The 17,500-nt window shown below is 46.0% G+C and overlaps 1 protein-coding gene across 2 annotated transcripts in view; it reads left to right on the top strand.

Annotated features, from left to right (window-relative positions):
• Positions 1-276: 276 nt before the first annotated feature.
• LIG1 (DNA ligase 1) overlaps positions 277-17,500 on the top strand; it is a 397,262-nt gene continuing 380,038 nt past the window's right edge. The window contains exon 1 of one of the 2 annotated variants that reach the window (XM_086950012.1): positions 277-416. The gene's annotated coding sequence lies outside the window, so the exon portion shown is untranslated. Of the gene's footprint in view, positions 417-485; positions 641-17,500 lie in introns of those variants that run through there. The other variant, XM_086950011.1, reaches the window with a different exon arrangement.

Genomic DNA, 17,500 nt, shown 5'->3' with positions numbered 1-17,500 from the left:
ATCATCGTGTTAAGGACTGCCACTACGATTTCTTGCATCTGTAAATACATTACAATGGACAGATTTGGTGATTTATTTTAACAAACTGCCTGAGGAAATTGACATACGGTTTTAACCCTCTATGATTTTGGTGACGCCTCGGCTCTAAAGCAGAAAGTGTATTTCCATCAGCAGCTTTGCTCGGTGCGCAGCTTCCTCTGCCTGCTAGAGCCGAGGCTCGCTTCTTCTTGAGTGGGAGGGGCAGCTGGAGGCTCGTCTGAGATGGCCAATAGGCACGACCTCCGGACCCTGCCGAAGGGCAGGGGATACCTGATCCCGTGGGGATACCACATATTACACAACACCGGCTCTGTTGCCATTGGACCACGTCTTCCGGTGCAGCAGAAAGGTCTTTTCCGGTGCTGCCTGCATGGGAGGTATGCTAGTGATGGTTGGGCGGGGCGGGCTCATTCGTGTACCCAATAGCAAGTATCACTGAGAAAGACAGCGGCTACAATTCTTCTCAGACCGCCCCTTGCCCGTCAATCAGTTTTAAAGCCCGCTTTCTGAATTTGCTCCCGGGGTCCTCAAATACATTGAATTCAGAAAAGGTCCTTGGTATAGTAGAGGCACTCGGATTTTCAGGATCTTCTGACGGAAGGTAAGACGTGAGTTCATGATCATTCCGGGCGCCGGTGGGTTGGCATATAGACCTGTTACGTTGGGAAAATTGGTCTAATGCAGTTGTAATCTCCCGCGAAACAGGAAAGGGCGCGAAAAGGCTGGTTTGGCGCGCATGCTTCGGCTGCAGACTAATAGACGTATGTAGACAGCAGACCCTGCCTCTTCTCACGCCTGTCTCTTACAATATACACAACACACGCGATTGTTTACGTTCATTTAGGTTTTTCCATTTATTTTGTTATTCGAAATGTACATAGTTCATATTAAATACGCTCTTAGCTTTATGAAGTATAGTTCCGTACGCACACGTAGGTCTTTCAATTGATGTGGAGGCTGGAGAGGGTTGTTATGATGCACCATAGCAAAAACGCGTGGTTATAAACAGGATATAGAAGTTCATTACCAGTGGAAATCCACTATATATTGGCGTTTCTAGGTCCGGAACGGACGTGCTTTTCCCACCGGTGGATCGATTTCGACCTTTGTTCTACGGATTTGTCATTTTTCAATGTGTCATTATTTATTTTCTCTTTATTCATTACTATCGTTTCATGTACACATTTCACGATCACATTTATATCGTTGTGTACTCTTCTGTGTCACATTCTATGATTTTTTTTACTTGTGCCTCCAATATAGCTAATGTAATTTAACACAAACTTCCTTATTTCCGTTCTTTAATGTTTTTAGTGCCTTTTACTAGTGGGAACATGGGTAGTCCATGATATCCCTCTCACTAACCTCCCCATCTTTGACTGCACAATTTCTATGCACAACTGTGGTTTTATCCTGAGATTGCTCCAAATTTGATGGTCTGCAGCGCAAGTGTTCTGCAACGGTAGAAAGTTATCTGCCAACATGCTACTCACTTTTTTTTGTGAACAGAATAAACAAAATACTGTGCAACCGACATTAGCTATATGCAGTTTTTTAAAATTGTATTTTTTGGAAAATTGTCTAGTGACACTAAATTTTAAGTTTTGTCTGCCACCCGCAAGTTTTGACAGAATTGCAACTTACTTGAATAATCTTGAATGGTCCTTCAAAATAGAAACTAGTTTTTCACCTTTTTGAGATCATTTTCATTTTTAAACCTCATCCAAAAACGCTTATTGTTGGACCCGGCCCTTTTGGCACGTTCACCCCGAGACTTTTTGCTTTTTCCTAGCCTGTTTCTGGAACCTGGTGGTGGTGATTTTAGGCCTCTGCGCAGTTTTTCACTGTGGTACAGTGTAAAGTGCGTGAGCTCTCTGTATGTGTGGTGAGTGACCTGCCCTCCCATAGGAATGAATGGGGAATATGTATGCCCATGGTAGTTCCTGATGTGTTGGGGAGTGCAGGGTCGATTTTGGTATGTGCAAACTCGTGAGATTGAATGCTGCGCAATTATATATGTGGCATGATTGTGTCTAGTGTAGAAGTGCCACTTTTAGAAGTTGGCATATTTGTGTCTGGCGTGTGATTGGCTGAGGCTGGATTTGTGAGCCTGGCTCCAAGAGTCTGGGAGGGTCTGCCCCGGTGGTGAATGGAGTTTTTAGCATGCTGATGTGAGGGGAGGAGTGAGCCTGGGCCTGCTTGTGGATTGACCGTCTGGTTTAAGGGCCCTGAATGAGGCTGGGTTTTCCCCACACAATGCTGGCTCCACCCCCTGGGGTGCGTCTAATGTCCCTAGCCTGGCCATTGAAAGGAATTCCCTATAACCAGTTCCAGCTGGTTCTCACACTGCCTGCACCCTTCAGACAAAGGATTTTGGGGATAAAAAGGGTGCTGTGACACTCTAAAAGTGTTCTTGTTTTCAACTTGAATCCTGCCAGGGGCGTGCTGCTGCTTGGGCTCAGGGGAAGGCTTGCCTCCCTGAGCCCAGCCCAGCCACTGGATGCCTGATGGACTTGGAGGCTGGATAACTTTCCTTTTCATGGGAGCTGCCTTTTGCTCTACCTTAATCCCGCCAGGATTGCTGGAGCCGTTTTGCTGGGCTGCTTGTAGCCCTAGGGACCTGGGGGGGGGGTGCTGCCTCACACCTTGGGAGTGCTGGCGTTGTATTGAGATGCCCCTGGGTCTCTCTCACTGGCACTGGAGCGCTTTATTCTCATTTTCAGGCAGAGCGCTGTGGTTACCCCAGGGGGGAATCGCTCCTACCCTTTATGTGACCCCGAGTGCGCTTTATTTTTATAAATTCAGGTGCTACCCCGTGTATGGCACCTCAGCGAGTGCCCACCTCGCTGGTACGTTTATTTTGTTAACCGAGGGTGCCCACCCCTCATTGCAGCCGTTCAAACACAGAGATCGCCGCGGCCCGCCTGGTTGCGGGCGGGGCCTACGACGGAAGCGGAAGTGCGGCCACGAGGAAGAGTAAGTTTGGGCTGTTGCGGGGCTCCCGTGTGCTGAGGGAGCCCCGAGACGAGAGAAGAAGAGGAGCCGAGAGGTAGCGTGGCCGGGTCTCGAGTGAAGAGCCCTGTGCGCGGGCAGAGCCCCGGCCCGTTCGACAGAAGAGTCCGCCCGGAGTCTTGCAGGCTTTATTCTTAAGTCCTGGCCCCGAGATGGGGGGCCGGGTGAAGTAGGGCATCAGCTGAAGCGGGGCTCCCGCGAGTCGGGAGAGCCCTGCGTATCGCCCCAAAAGCAGAGCCGCCGCCGCCCGGAGGAGCCCCGCACAAGAGACAGCCCGGTGAGTAGGAAGGGCTGGGGGGGCTCCGTGCAGCTGCTGTTGGTGCCGGTTTAGAGGCACTGAGTCAGGGCGGCCCCGGATGGCATTGGACCGCCCCACTGCGTTTACGAGTCTGTGAGAGGCTTGTGGGGGCATATTTGTTGAGCCTGAGAGGCTCCCTGCCCACATGATTGATTTAGAGCCACGAGGGCTCTGGGGGCATTTTCTGTTCTTCGAGCCACGAGAGGCTCCCGCCCATATTTGATTTATGAGCCCAGCGAGGCTCGAGGGGCCATTGTTTTGCGAGCCCTGAGAGGCTCTTGAGGGACACAGTCAGGTGGTCGGAGCCCCCAGACTCCCACGCTGTGTTTCTCCTCACCAGTTTCAGAGCCTGTGTGGCTCCAACGTTCTGCGCAATGTGACACAAGTGTTTTCAGAGCCTGTGTGGCTCCAACAGTTGGCGCAGTTCTGTTCTAGGGTCAGTGAGGACCCTGTCGCAGTTTTGATTCCCAGCTGCCCAGCAATTAGTGGGCAGCTGCACCGTTTAGGTCTTGTGATGTTCCCAGGTGCCCAGCAAGTAGTGGGCACCTGCAACGTTTAGGTTTGCGCCGGTGGCGCACCCCTGACTGGCGCTGCGTGGCAGCGCACCCTGACATTCTAGACACAGGGCTCTTTAGTCGCTTTATTAGATGGGGGCTGGTATGTGATTTTATTTAGGCGCAATGTGATTATCTATGTGATGGTAATTGCCTAATGTGAGTTTTGTGCAATGTGATGTGGTGCTAGGAAATGTAATGCATTTAATATGATTACGCACCTTGATCTTGCACCTCCTGAATGTTTTTATGCATCATGTGTCTTCCTTGATTTTACACCTCTGAATGTGTTGGTTTTATGCATCATGTGTTTTTCCTTCCCTGCACCTCTGAATGTGTTTTTGATGCATCATGTGCCTTGTTATTACACAGCTGAATGTATGTTTTATGCATCATGTGTTTTCCTTCCATTCACCTCTGAATGTTGTGATGCATCATGTGTAAAGTGTTCATGCTTATACCCCTCAGGTATTGTGATACTTAGGTGGTTGTTCTTTCTAGTACAGGTGGTCCTAGTGAGGTCCTGGTTCCCTGCGTGACATTCTCCTAAGGTGGTTAGGGTTGCGTAGGTGGTACTTACCTGTTACCAGTAGTTACTGGTTGTGATTTATAACTGTTATTTTGTGCTATACTTATTCTAAGTTCTAGAAGTGCTATTTCTACTAAGTGCTGATTCTGACAGTGGCCCTGTCCTGTGTAGATAATCCCTTGTGAATATTGCCGGTGCCCGTTGGCACAATGTATACTGTGTGATTACTATCTGATGTGTTTTGACAATACAAAAGTTATTTTTATATAAACTTGTGTGGAGTTCCTTTTGTGGTGTGCCTAGAATGTTGTTGCTGTTGTGTGCTGGCGCAAATGCTTTACACATTGCCTCCGGGATAAGCCTGTCTGCTCGTGCCAAGCTACCACCGGGGTGAGCAGGGGTTATCTTGGCGTGTGACTCCCTTGCCCTGACTAGAATGGTGGTTTCTGCCTAGCTTTGGCGTCCGCCTTAGCCAACCAGAAATAGCCAGTTCTAACACTTATCAGTTATAATTTTGAAGTATTTATGATTAATGTCCTAATGTTATCATTTTATTCTAGTCTTCCTTGACTCAAGACACAACTTTTAATACACATTTTCTGAATATTATCTTCAATATGATGTTTGTTGTTCAACCAGTTAGGAACTAAATAATGAGACCTTCCCCCTCATAACCGCAGCAGCAATTCCGCTGCAGTGCAGCGCTTTTACTGAGTGGGCGGGGCTGCGTCGGCCAACGGACGTGCGCAGCAGTAACGAGGTATAACAAGAGGATACATCCGTTGAACTGTGAGAAGTATTATGATCTACCTAAATGTTGTTCCTTACAGAATCTGCTATAACACATCTTCCTTCAGGACAGAATAACAAGGACAGAACTCTCTCCACCTTCCAACTTCATTCTAATGGTTTCTGCCGCTCTGATAATCGTTCGCTCCACTAGCTTCTTCACTCTATCTGATTGTCTCCATGCCAATGTCCAATTCACTCCAGCTGCTCCCACAGATTAATCCAAGATATAACTTCAGTCTCTTCTAAAAGGCATTACTTCAGACTCCAGCTATTCACAACTCCTCCTGATAAGTAACTGCTTCTGACTGCTTCCTTCAGTTCCAGCTCACTGACTGTCTGTCTGTCTTCTCTCTGTTCCAAGCATCTTCTGTCTCTTCTCCTCCTGCAACTCCACTCCTCTCCTCTGCTTCAATCCAACTCAACTGCTTCCAGCTCAAACTCTTTCCAGCTTGAACTCTCTCCGCTCCTCCAACTCAACTGACTCTGCAGCTCAACTCCTTCTCGCTCGAAGTCTCTCCAGCTCAAGCTCTTTCTGCAACTCCAACTCAACTAACTAACTCCGCCTCTGCACTTCACTAATATAGAATGCTCTTTCCTAGTGGAAAGTTCCAGTCAGCAGCCTGCCGCCCACCAGATCTCTGCACCTCTCCGCATCAAGGACACACTCCCAGCTGGCCAGCCTTTTGTGGTGTCTTCGACACAGAGAAAAATACAGTCTACCGATAAGGGCCGGCTAAGGCTGGTTCTCTCCAAGCACATAACACCTCAAAGCTAAATATTGCCTCTCACCTACAAGCATCCCATTCTGCCTCTGCACGAGACAAAATGGAGTCTCTCTGGTTCTGGGCCTTGTAGGCCTGAGAAGGATCAAATAACCCTAGCTCTGTCAGAGTACCTACACAAACCATACCAATATGTAATATAAAGTCAGGACCACAGGATCCACCCTCTACTATAGGCAGGATAATGAAAGGACACATAATTATGTCAAAGCCAATAGGCAATAGATGGATTAGAGTCAAGAATAAGGGATCTATCATCATGTAAAGCAGCTATCCTCTTCTAGGTCTGGAAAAAGGGCTTAAAAGGGCCAACACCAGGTAAGAATACAGATCCTAGATGTGAGCAAGCTTAAAGTCTTCATCACTCCGAAATAGAGCCAAAAAACCCGTCAAGGCAGCGACCTATCCTAAATTCCAAGAAAGATTACATTACATAAAATTATTGCATTCCTTATAGTGTAAGAAATATCTCTTATAAAAGGAGAGATGCCTAGGGGAGAATCTATCACACACAAGCAACTGCTGCCTTAGAAGGTCTCCCAAGGAACTCTGAGCTTCTTATTCGGTCAGGATGTTGTGTTTTACCTCTTCCCTATCCTGCAAGATGGGGGTATCCAAAGACATTGGAGAACCACCTCCCTCACTTATCGTGACCTGCTTCATCATTGGAGCCTAGGGATACCCAAGTGAGATGATACTACCCGGGAGGATTCAGCCATTGATGGAATGGGAGACCCCACTTTATCTCGCTCTCCATAGTGTATAGAAGCCTAGGAGAGATGTCACGGAGCCTAGGGTGATGGATCCAGGCAGGACTCGCTTGCCCGTCTGGTAAAATAGACTTGTATTTTAGTACACATACCTTCTGCACGAGCAGTGTGTGTTTGGCAAAACCTTTTTGGACTTCATTTTAACTCTGCTGGTGTAAACAGCATTTTATTGCTTACCTGTTTTTATTAATGCTTGCGGTTCTAGCTCCCCGCACTGTGCCATTTGCTTTCTGGTCCGGCACAGCAAGTGCTGATTGAGTGGAGAAAGCCTTGGCATAACTTCTGCTGGAAGCGCAGTTAGCGGGACAGTAGACACGGACATATAAGCCTGATGCCAGCACGTACGTGCAGCGGGCGCGCGATAACAAACAAGCCCATCCGCGCCTGAGCATCGCCAGGAACCTTGGCTCTTTTAAGGTAAAATCCCCAAAGCCTCTTCGTTTGTATTACTCAGCAGAACATCTGCATCAGTTTGGAACATAGAATCATGCAAATCACCGTGCAAAGCTTACCTGTCCCAACCAGTACCCACATAGCTTAGAAGAGACTGGTAGCCTGCCACAACTGTCATTTTCAATGTGACTCCGTAATTACCTAATTATAAGGGAAAGCAAGGCGACCCAACTTATCAAGACGCGGGCTAAGCGCTCTTCTTTGCCATGTTCGGTCGTTAGCCAAACACTCTATTTAGATATGGGACATGATTATCTGCCAGTCTCCAGATATCTGCTTTTTTAGAGAAACTTGGCTAAACCTCGCCAAATACCTGGCTATTGAACTAGCTATCCCTGACCGCAACAAACTAATACATCTCGATAGAGGAGAAAAAATAGGCGGGGCATTGCTATAGCGTTTAAACGCACCTTAAATGTCACCTGGGTCTCATCTATAAGCAATAACTCTCTAGAGCTAGGGATTTTTAAAATAAGCATATCCACTACAGACTGCTGAAACAGAGCATTGATTTATCGTCCCCCTGGATCAAAGACTAATTTTAGTGAGCTACTGACAGAACAAATAGCCACGCATGTTCTGGCTTCTGACAAATTTCTTCTGCTAGGGTAGTTTACCTTCCATGGGGAAGATTACACTAACACTAACCAGAAGTTAGAAAACTCCCAACAAATGTAGAACCATTAGGTCTTGTTCAAAGAGTTGATGGCCTAACCCACTTGGCCGGACACACATTGGACCTAATCTTTCCAAACATACACCAATCGGTCTGCCAGCCCCCCCTTCCCTGGACTGATCATTTTGTAATACCTTTCGACATCCAATTCCCATACGCTAATGGTCTAACCACAAACAAAAGATGGAGACATGAAGCACGCAGACCTTGGCATAAACGTACTCTTGAAGCCTTCAGCGACGCCTTTCACCCCAAGCTACCAAACAATAACCCAGAGGTATCTGAATTGCTGGAAAGCTTTAACTCTGCTCTCACAATGGTGCTGGACGCAAAGATTCCCTTTAAAAATAATGGCTCCATCCACCGGCGACCATCAGCCCCATGGTATACGCCAGAACTAAAAGTAGAAAAAAACAAATGCAAAGCACTAGAGAGACTCTGGTGGAGAAAGAAAGAGCTCAAGGGCAGGGAAAAGTATAAATAGGCCTTGTCCCTATACCATCAGAACGTTAAAACCGGCAGGCAGACTTTTATTATTAACCAAATTGAACAAGCGAATAATTCTCCAAGACCCCTTTTCAGTATAGTTTAGGATTCTATTTCCCCCACAAGCATGCAGTTCATCTTCAGTGGAATCTCATGAGCTCTGCAATTCGTTGGCTAATTATTTTGAGGAAAAAATATCCCATATTTATGCAATATTCCAGACTGCCTCTCAGCAGGTATCAAAGACCACCACCACTATAGGAGAACAAGGAAAAGTAACTCTTTGCACACTAGACTGCTTTCAACTTACACAATTCCCTGGCCACACCCAAATCTGGATCTCCCACCACCCCCCGGATCTATGACCACCTAGGACAATATCCCTTCTAGCCACCTGTTGTGCCCCCCATGATCCAAAAGATCTTTACCTGTTCTATAAAAACAGGAATCATTCCGGCAGAGTGGAAGGAATGTTTGTGTACGGCCCATACTTAAAAAAGCACGATGGATCAACAATCACTCAGTAACTATCGCCCAATCTCCCTGCTACTGCTCCTGTGCAAATAACTAGAAGGTATAATAAATGAGCAGCTGGGATAATTGCTCGAACTCAATAACATTCTGGATCCCTCAAATCGGGATTCCGACCAAGTTTCAGTACAGAGACCTCACTCCTGGCCGTGACCAATTCACTTAGACAAGAGATGGATGCAGGAAGATCTCTGGCACTGATATTATTAGATTTGTGTGCAGCCTTTGACACCATCTGTCACTCAAGGCTTGTGGAAAGACTGCAGGTAATCAGTGTCCAGGGGACCGCAATAAAATGGCTGCAGCACTTTCTGTTAGCCAGACAGCAGATGATCGTCCCAGGTCTATGTTCCTCAGGCAAAACGCTTTTGGACATGGGTGTACCGCATGGCTCATCCTTGAGTCTCACCCTGTTCAACATTTATATGGCCCGCTACCAAAGATCGCTGAGCATTTCGGCTTTGAGATCATATCATACGCCGATGATACCCAGCTGATGTTTACTATGGGCCAAGATCTGGATCTGGAGAAAAACGTTTCTCTGCAGGAATGCTAGCAATTTCCAACTTGATGACTGAGATCTGTCTCTAGTTAAATCCAGAAAAAACTGAGATTATGCTGCTCGGAAATGCCCCAGCCATCTGGTCGGGTGACTGGTGGCTGCAACAATTGGGTGTTAACCCCGTGCCCAAACAAATGGTAAAAAAACTAGGGATCAAATTAGATCAAGCCTTAACAATGAAAGATCAGATTGCAGATACCACTAGCTCCTGCAGTATGTATAGTATGCGCCTTTTGCGCATAATTTCCCCCCTCCTCCCCACAAATTGCCCGTAGAACCCTGGTTCAAGCTATGGTGATAAGACTGTACCATGGGAATGTTCTCCTGGCTGAAGTTTGCAAAACTTTGCTCATCAAACTCCAGGTGGTCCAGAACACAGCGGCCAGACTTGTACTGAACCGTCCTGCATGCAATCCCTCTGCACCTCTACTGAGAGAACTGTATTGGCTACCTGCAAAGAAGTGCTCCTGTTTAAAATCTTTTGCCTCACGTACAATGCTCTAAGAGGCAAAGGACCACACTTTCTTCAAAATAAACTGAAAATTTACACCCCACTCGCAATCTCAGATCCAGCACCCAAGCCCTTCTGTGTGTGCCTCAAATTTGTCACACTCTCACTGGGGGGGGGAAGGCCTTTTTCTTTATTGCACCTGGGTCCTGGAATAAATTACCTAACACCCTCCGAGAGACCTCCCCACATATAGCACGTTCAGGAAACTACTAAAAGCATACTTCTATTAACCTTCCTTGGTTTGCTCCTTCTGTCGGGATCCAAAACCGCGCCGAGATGCCCCCGGGTGGGACGTGCGCCATAGCAAATATTTTTAACTTAAACTAAGCACAAACTTCTCTCCTTTAAAGGATACACTCTTTCTTTTTTTGTGTTTATAAATCCTCCCACGTATGTGAGAGCTTGCACTATGTTTTTGATATTGAAAGTGAGACATAGGATATCACAGGCTGCATCAACACCAAAGGTAAATCTATTTGTATACTTTCTTTAAGCAGTTTGTTTAATCTCTCCACGGGTCCATTAGATTGTTTTATACAAGGAGACAAACAAATAATGCATATTTTTAGGCACAGCAGCTATTGGACTACGGAAACGCCCTCTACGCCTGGATCAACAAATCTCTGCTCCGCAAGCTCCAGACCATACAGAACACCCCAGCCAGACTCGTCCTCAGCATCCCCTGACATGAACACATCACTCCACATCTGCGAGACCTCCACTGGCTCCCCGTCAAGCAGAGAGTAACTTTCTAGATTCTCACCCACGCATACAAATGCCTCCACAACATCGGACCCCAATATCTCAATGAAATCATCTCCTTCCACATACCCAAGAGAAACCTCTGATCCGCCACCCTCTCCCAAACCCTGTGCATTCGCAGAGCCAGAACAGGTGGAAGAGCCTTCTCCCATGTCGCCGTAAAGATCTGGAACGAGCTCCCGATCAACATCCGAAACGCACCCTCTCTGCACATCTTCAGGAAGACCCATAAGACCTGGCACTTCGACTGACTAGTGCTGCTCCCCCACCCCCCGCGCCTCAAGACCCTCACGGGTGATTAGCTGGCTTCACAATTCCCTGATTGATTTGATTGATTATTGGTCCAGCAAAATGAAGAGCCAGTTAATCCCAAGCATTTTTTCAGAAATTTAACTAGAAAAGTTGTATCCCTAAGTTTCCAATGTTTGTTAGATGTTAGGCGAGCCGCATACTTGCCTACTGCATCATTAACCTGTATGTCAATAGCAGCAGCAACGTTTTAAATCATGGACAAAGTAGGCTCTGGCCCAGGGCCCCAGCTTTTCAGGGGGCTCCCCTGATAGAACCAGCTCTGTTCTTTAGAGAGTCTTGCCCTGATGACCTTGAATTAATTCTTAGATTGTTTGTTTGTTTTAAATACCATTTTCCTTTAACTTATCTTTTATGTGGGTGATGTACGGGAGTGGCTTACAGATATTCTGCAGAATATTTTTCATGTTTTTTAACACTGCAACATAAATGAAAAAAAAGTTTATTTTAATTCAAAATAGGACTTTACATATGAGAAAATAGAGGGGGCCACAAAGATTATATTCAGTACTATTAGCGAGCTGCTTCTGTATTATTATATTGAAAGCAAGTCACTATCCTTCAATATTAGATGTTAACACATTTCCAGTTTGGGGCCAGATGTACAACTGTTTTTTGCGGTCGCAAACAGGTAATCTGCTGTTTGCGATCGCAAAATAGGCCTGCCCTATGTGCATACCCTATTTTGCGAGTCAGTAACCTATTACCGACTCGCAAAATAGGTTTTTGCGATTCGCGGTTAGGATGGGGCGTGCCAAGGGCGTCCCTTCCTATTAGCAAGTCATACTTCAATGTATGATTGTTTTGTGGCTGCAAAACACTCACAGTTTACCACCAATTTCACATGGGTGGTAAACCACTCGCAAACAGGAAGGGATCCTGAATGGAGTCCTTCCCCTTTGTGACTGGTAGTGAAAATAATTTTTAGGAGCATACAGTGGTCCCACGGACCACTGCCTAATCTTAAAAAATGAGACCAACGTTTCATTTTTCTTTTCTAAATGCATTCCATTTTTCTTTAAGGAAAACGGGCAGCATTAAAAAAATATATACTTGCCAGCTCTTAGTAAAACACCTGTTTATGGTTAATTCAGCAGGAATCTAAAAAATCATACCAATTCGTTTTAAAGATGTTTCACAAGAGGCCAACAATCTAGTAGATAATGTATCACTTTCTTCAGAATTAAGTCCTGTTCACAAGCTTCATTCTAGTCCATTCCCATGACTATGGCTTGATGTTTTGCAACTGCTTCATCTATTGAGACAACACATTCCTCCACCAAGTTGTTTGTGACCGACAGTCTGCAGGTACATTAGCACCTCCAGCTATGTAACGCACATCAAAATGTATTCCTGTAATTTAAAATAGGTATCAATCTAAATGTTGCTTCTCCCATTCTCCTTTTACCCAAAAGATATATCCGTGGTTTATGATAAGTGCCCAAGACGGTGTCTGCCCCAAAAGTATTAAATAAAAATGCCCCAAGCACACACCAAGGCTACACACTCTGCTGTATTTCTTTCCACTTCCTTAAGTGACCTAGATGCAAACAAGATGGTATGCTCTGCATTACCCGCTCATTGGCAAAGTACAGCACCAATACCATATGCACTGGCATCAACTGTAATGGTGCACTCAAATCCAGATATATAGGTTTTAAACCTCCCATTTCTGACTGTTGATTTCAAGCTATAAGAAACATGCTATTCCTTATCAGTGCACACTTTTTTCTTTTAAACATTTTTCTTTTAATGGTTCCATAATATTGGCAAACCGTTTTAGAAATCTGGAATAGTAACCACGAAGCCTATGAAATATCTTAATTGATCTTTTTCATTGGGTGCTTATTTTAAAACCTTGATGAAATCCGTCTTTTGTTTAATACTCTGAGCTTCGATCCTGTGTCATAAATAATTGATAGAATCATTGAACAAGCGCCTTTATCACGTGACAGACACCCTCCCATTCCATTAGTATACTATGTGCTCTATCACGTCTTTTGCATATAAAAGTATGTTGTTCTGGGAGGCTTGCACTGATGAGGCAAAATAAATAATACATTAATTTCTGTAATAACGCTAGCTGCTCGAGCTAAGCAGACTGTTCATCTCAATTATTATATTCACCGAACGGAGTTATGAGTGCAGTTCGTAACTGATCTTTCTCTGTTTAATGTCCTCAATCCCTGAATTTTCGGTAATGGGTAATAATCTACTAAAATATTCTTGAACAATGTTATGAAATCTATGAATTAATTTGTCTTAAATTTCCATTCAGCAGCATTTACAAGTTGAATAATGTTACTTTCACTCATCTTTTCCAGATCTTTCTACAAATCGATTCTGACAGACAAAAGTACATCACTGTAATGGTTTTCTCTTTCAATTTTATTTGATGTTTAAAACCCTTGTCCACTCCGATTTTATCTCTAAACACTTGTATTTACTCACTATCCTATCCAAATTTACCACGTTCACAAGGATTACAGGTGTTTCTGTGTTGGGCTTTTAAACGATTCCTGAACGACCCTGATCAATCCACCCCATAATATCTGCACCCTTCATTAATACATAATTCATGGTGAAAGTGACTGTCAGAAGCATTTCAGGTATTCTCAAAATAACCTGCAATTTCAATATCCTTATCACCATGTACCACAGCTTTAATGTCTAGGTTTTTTGTAACCAGAAATGCTAAAAAATGGAGCCTGACAACATAGTTACTGGTGACCCCACCCCCACCCCACAATCTGCCATTATTCTCAAGTTTGCTATCCAGTACATAGCATACAGTACAGTCCTTTTTTAGGTCTCGCCTACGCAGCACGCATGCGCTGCATAGGCAAAATTACCTATTTAAGATTTAAGAATCACTTTTAAGGCCTTATGTCTGGTTCATAAATAAGTGTATGGACGGGGACCAAAATATTGGACCCAAATACTTACATGGTATCGACCTGGCTGGCAGCTGAAATCGAGCACTAAGTTATTGCTCATGCCTTTTTAGAGCTCAAACTGCCCGAAATGGAGGTCGTGCTTTCTCTTTTATGGCACCATCCCTTTGGAATAAATTACCTCTGAGTCTTCGTACCATCGTAGAACATACAAAAACGAAAAGGCTGGCTTTTCTGCTAAAGTTCTTTCTATGGCTCATTCCCTCTTCAGGACTGTCTGCATGCGCCACGAGACTCCTTTTGGACGTGATATGTGCGCAATACAAATGTCCAGACTAGACTAGACCTATTGCGGTCGCCATGACTTTTCAGCCAAACACGTGTACACGTTCCATTGCCTTCAATGGCAACGCGTGCACGTGTGGAGATTCAATTGCGGGAGCGAGCGCCACCATATGGTAGCAATAATCGCCCCTGCAAGTGAATTGCACAGGCCCCCCCACCGCACTGCTCACTCTGCTGCCGCGCAAGATTGTTCTTCTTGCCAAGTTTAGAGGCAGTGTGTTGCTTTATGTAGCACCGTGTAAGAGCTGAACGACCTCTAGGTGTTGTTTGCCCGCTCTCTTCCACTCGAGCCCCCTTCCCGTCCACCTTTCCCTCCCTCCCACTCCCTACCCTCTGCCCAGACACAGATGGTGAGCCGGCCCTGCCGCCCTGTAATTTCCGGGGCTGCTGCTCATCCCTTCACACCCCGTGCTGTAGTCGTCTGCGCACCCTGGGCTCCTGGCACCTCACCCCACCTGGGCAAGCTCGCACAGGCCGGGCAGCCGCTCGCTCCCCTCTGCAGCGGACTGGGTGCCGCCCCGGCCCTGGCACCAGCTGCACCGCAGCTCCTGTCCCGTGCATCAGATCCAGGATGCGGCATGGCGTCTGCTGCAGGCCTGACAGCGAGAGGACCAGCCAGAGAATCAGCCCAGGGGAGGGAGAAGGCTACAGGATTCTCTGAGGGGCACCAGAGCCCTGGGCATCCCGAGTCCATTCCGAGGAGCAGCAGGAAACCACAACCACTTTCCTCCCCGTCCCCATCAAGGGGGGGGCCAAAGGACCCGCGAATCCACCATGTTCATCCGGAGGACGTAGGTGGGCAGAGCTCACCACCCTCCTGTGCCCATCCCCAGAGGTTGGACAGAGCCCACCTTCCTGGGGATAGACCGAGTCCACCACTCCGCTGTGCCCATTTCCAGGGGTTGGACAGAGCCCACCTATCCCCTGTGCCCATTCCCGGGGAAGAAAGAACTCACCATTTCCCTGTGCCCATCTCTAGTGGCTACCAGACTCTACCACTCCGCTGTGCACATCCCTGAGCACAGCGCCATGGTACCACGGACTCCCTCGTGCCCAACCACGGTGGCAGGCAGACACCACTCCCCTCCCTTTGCCCTAGTCCAAGGAGCAGCCAGAGCCAAGAACTCCTAGTGCCAGTCCCGGGGGCAGCAAGAGCCCACTAACCCCCTGTGCCCCCCTAAGGGGTTACCAAATATCAAGGCTCACCCGTGCCCAGCCCAAGGGGCACCAGGGTCCACCCTTTCCCATAGCTATTCTGGGAGACTAGTGAGCAGTCGGGGCCAGGATACCCCCGTCGCTATGCCCAGGGCGGACTCGGACCCTCTTTACCTCTCTCCGTCCACCCCCGGAAGCAGCTTGGGTTTGTCGTGTGCTCAGACCAGGGAGCAGGGACCAGTCACTGACCAGCCAGGACTCTTCCTGTCCTGTCTGTCGTGGCCTGTACCTTGTCTTGCATCTCTTTCTGACTCTCCCGTGTCTCTCCGCCCTCTGTTTCATGACATTCCCTCTGACCCCACACCCGCTCGCCTCTTTCTGACTCCTTCTCTTATATTTGTCATCCGCCTCTCCTGTTCCTGCCTCTTTTTATCTCCTTTATTCAGTGCCTGTTGTGTCCCCATTCCTTTAGCTCAATCAATGTATTTCCTCTTTCCCTCTCTTCAATGTCTTCCCAGTTTCTCATCTGATCTCTGGTTTACTTCACTTTTTTTCCCCTCCCTCCCTGTCTCTCCATCCCCTACTCGCGCGTTCTCTTCCATCTGCCTTTTCTTTCTCTTACTATTCCAACTTCTCTCATCCTTTTTCTCTCTCTTTCTCTCTCTTTTTCTCTTTTTCTCTTTCTTTTTCTCTTTCTCTTTCTCTTTCTGTCTCTCTTTCTGTCTCTCTTTCTGTCTCTCTTTCTCTCCATCTGTCTCTCTACCGCTTTTTCATATCTTTTCCTGTTCTATTTTATGTCTCCGTTTCTCCTAGTGCAGTGTAAGAAGTCCTAATGAGTAAAGAATATGTGTTGTATCCTTCATGCACAGGGGCAGAGAAGGACCACCTCTTCTAAACACAAGGTAGCCACTTGCAGCCCTGTGGCTAGCTGAACATACACACTGCGGACCAGCCAAGGGTATTTGGCAATGCACACACCGTAGATTATAGGAAGAGAACATATGCACGAAGGAAGGACACGGTGCCAAATCTTCTCATTTTCAAAAAATTCTCTGGTGTTGGAAAGTTTTGTTTGATTGGTCAACACGATGGGATCTGTCTAAAGAGCATCAAATCAAAGAGTAAAAAACTTGTATAGTCAACATATGCACATGGTTTTGAAATTCTGGATTATCATAATAAGAGTAAGAGCATGGTCTGATCACCCATCGAAGGAATAATTCAGTGAGACAGATTTCAGAGGGGTGCCACTGGTTTACCCATTGTAATACTGGCACATAGCGATAGGGCTTTCGCAGCAAAAAGTGTGTAAAGCATTTCAAGCTGCACCAAACTACACTGAAACCAAGAAATCACACAATTAAACAGGGGAAACCAGATGCATAAATACACCAAGCATTTGCAATGCAATAGGTCTCGCATTTACGTGAGTTTGAGCTATTGACATTGCAAATAACCATACCTTTATTTTTGTTTTCGTTTTTGAAACATAAATAAAAGGTGTTGTCATTTACAATGCCACTAGCTTAAACTCTCGTAAATGCAAGACCTATTGCATTGCAATAGCTTGTTTACTCTCTGTATTGCCATTATTTCTTTAATCAACATTTATTATTATAAACTACTAGACCCTATCAGCCAAATCGTGCTGTTCCTCATTTATGCCACAATTTACTTTAAATGAAATATTCGAGCTCCTACAAACGTTCATAAGGTGTCCTTTTTGTGTGTCTGGGGGGTGTTTATTGCATTTTTACCCATATGCTGTACAGTTAAAACTTGCCAATATGAGCGCACAACTACATCCTTAAGAACTGTACCACACCGATTTCTTTTGTTTGTTTTGTTGCTCCACCTGTGCTGTACTTAATACATTCACTCACTTTTTTTCACCACTTTCCAGAAATCACATATACTGACCCATCAGACCGTTCTGTTTCTTTTGCTATTTTGTTTCCTCACGTGTAGGGGTTGTGCAGTACAACAGCTATTAATGTACTTTTCAAAGAACAATTTACCACAGTTTGATCTCGATATACA

This window comes from Lissotriton vulgaris, unplaced genomic scaffold, assembly GCF_964263255.1.
Source record: "Lissotriton vulgaris unplaced genomic scaffold, aLisVul1.2 SCAFFOLD_1535, whole genome shotgun sequence".
NCBI classification, from domain to species: domain Eukaryota; kingdom Metazoa; phylum Chordata; class Amphibia; order Caudata; family Salamandridae; genus Lissotriton; species Lissotriton vulgaris.
This window is presented reverse-complemented; position numbering and strand designations above follow the sequence as displayed.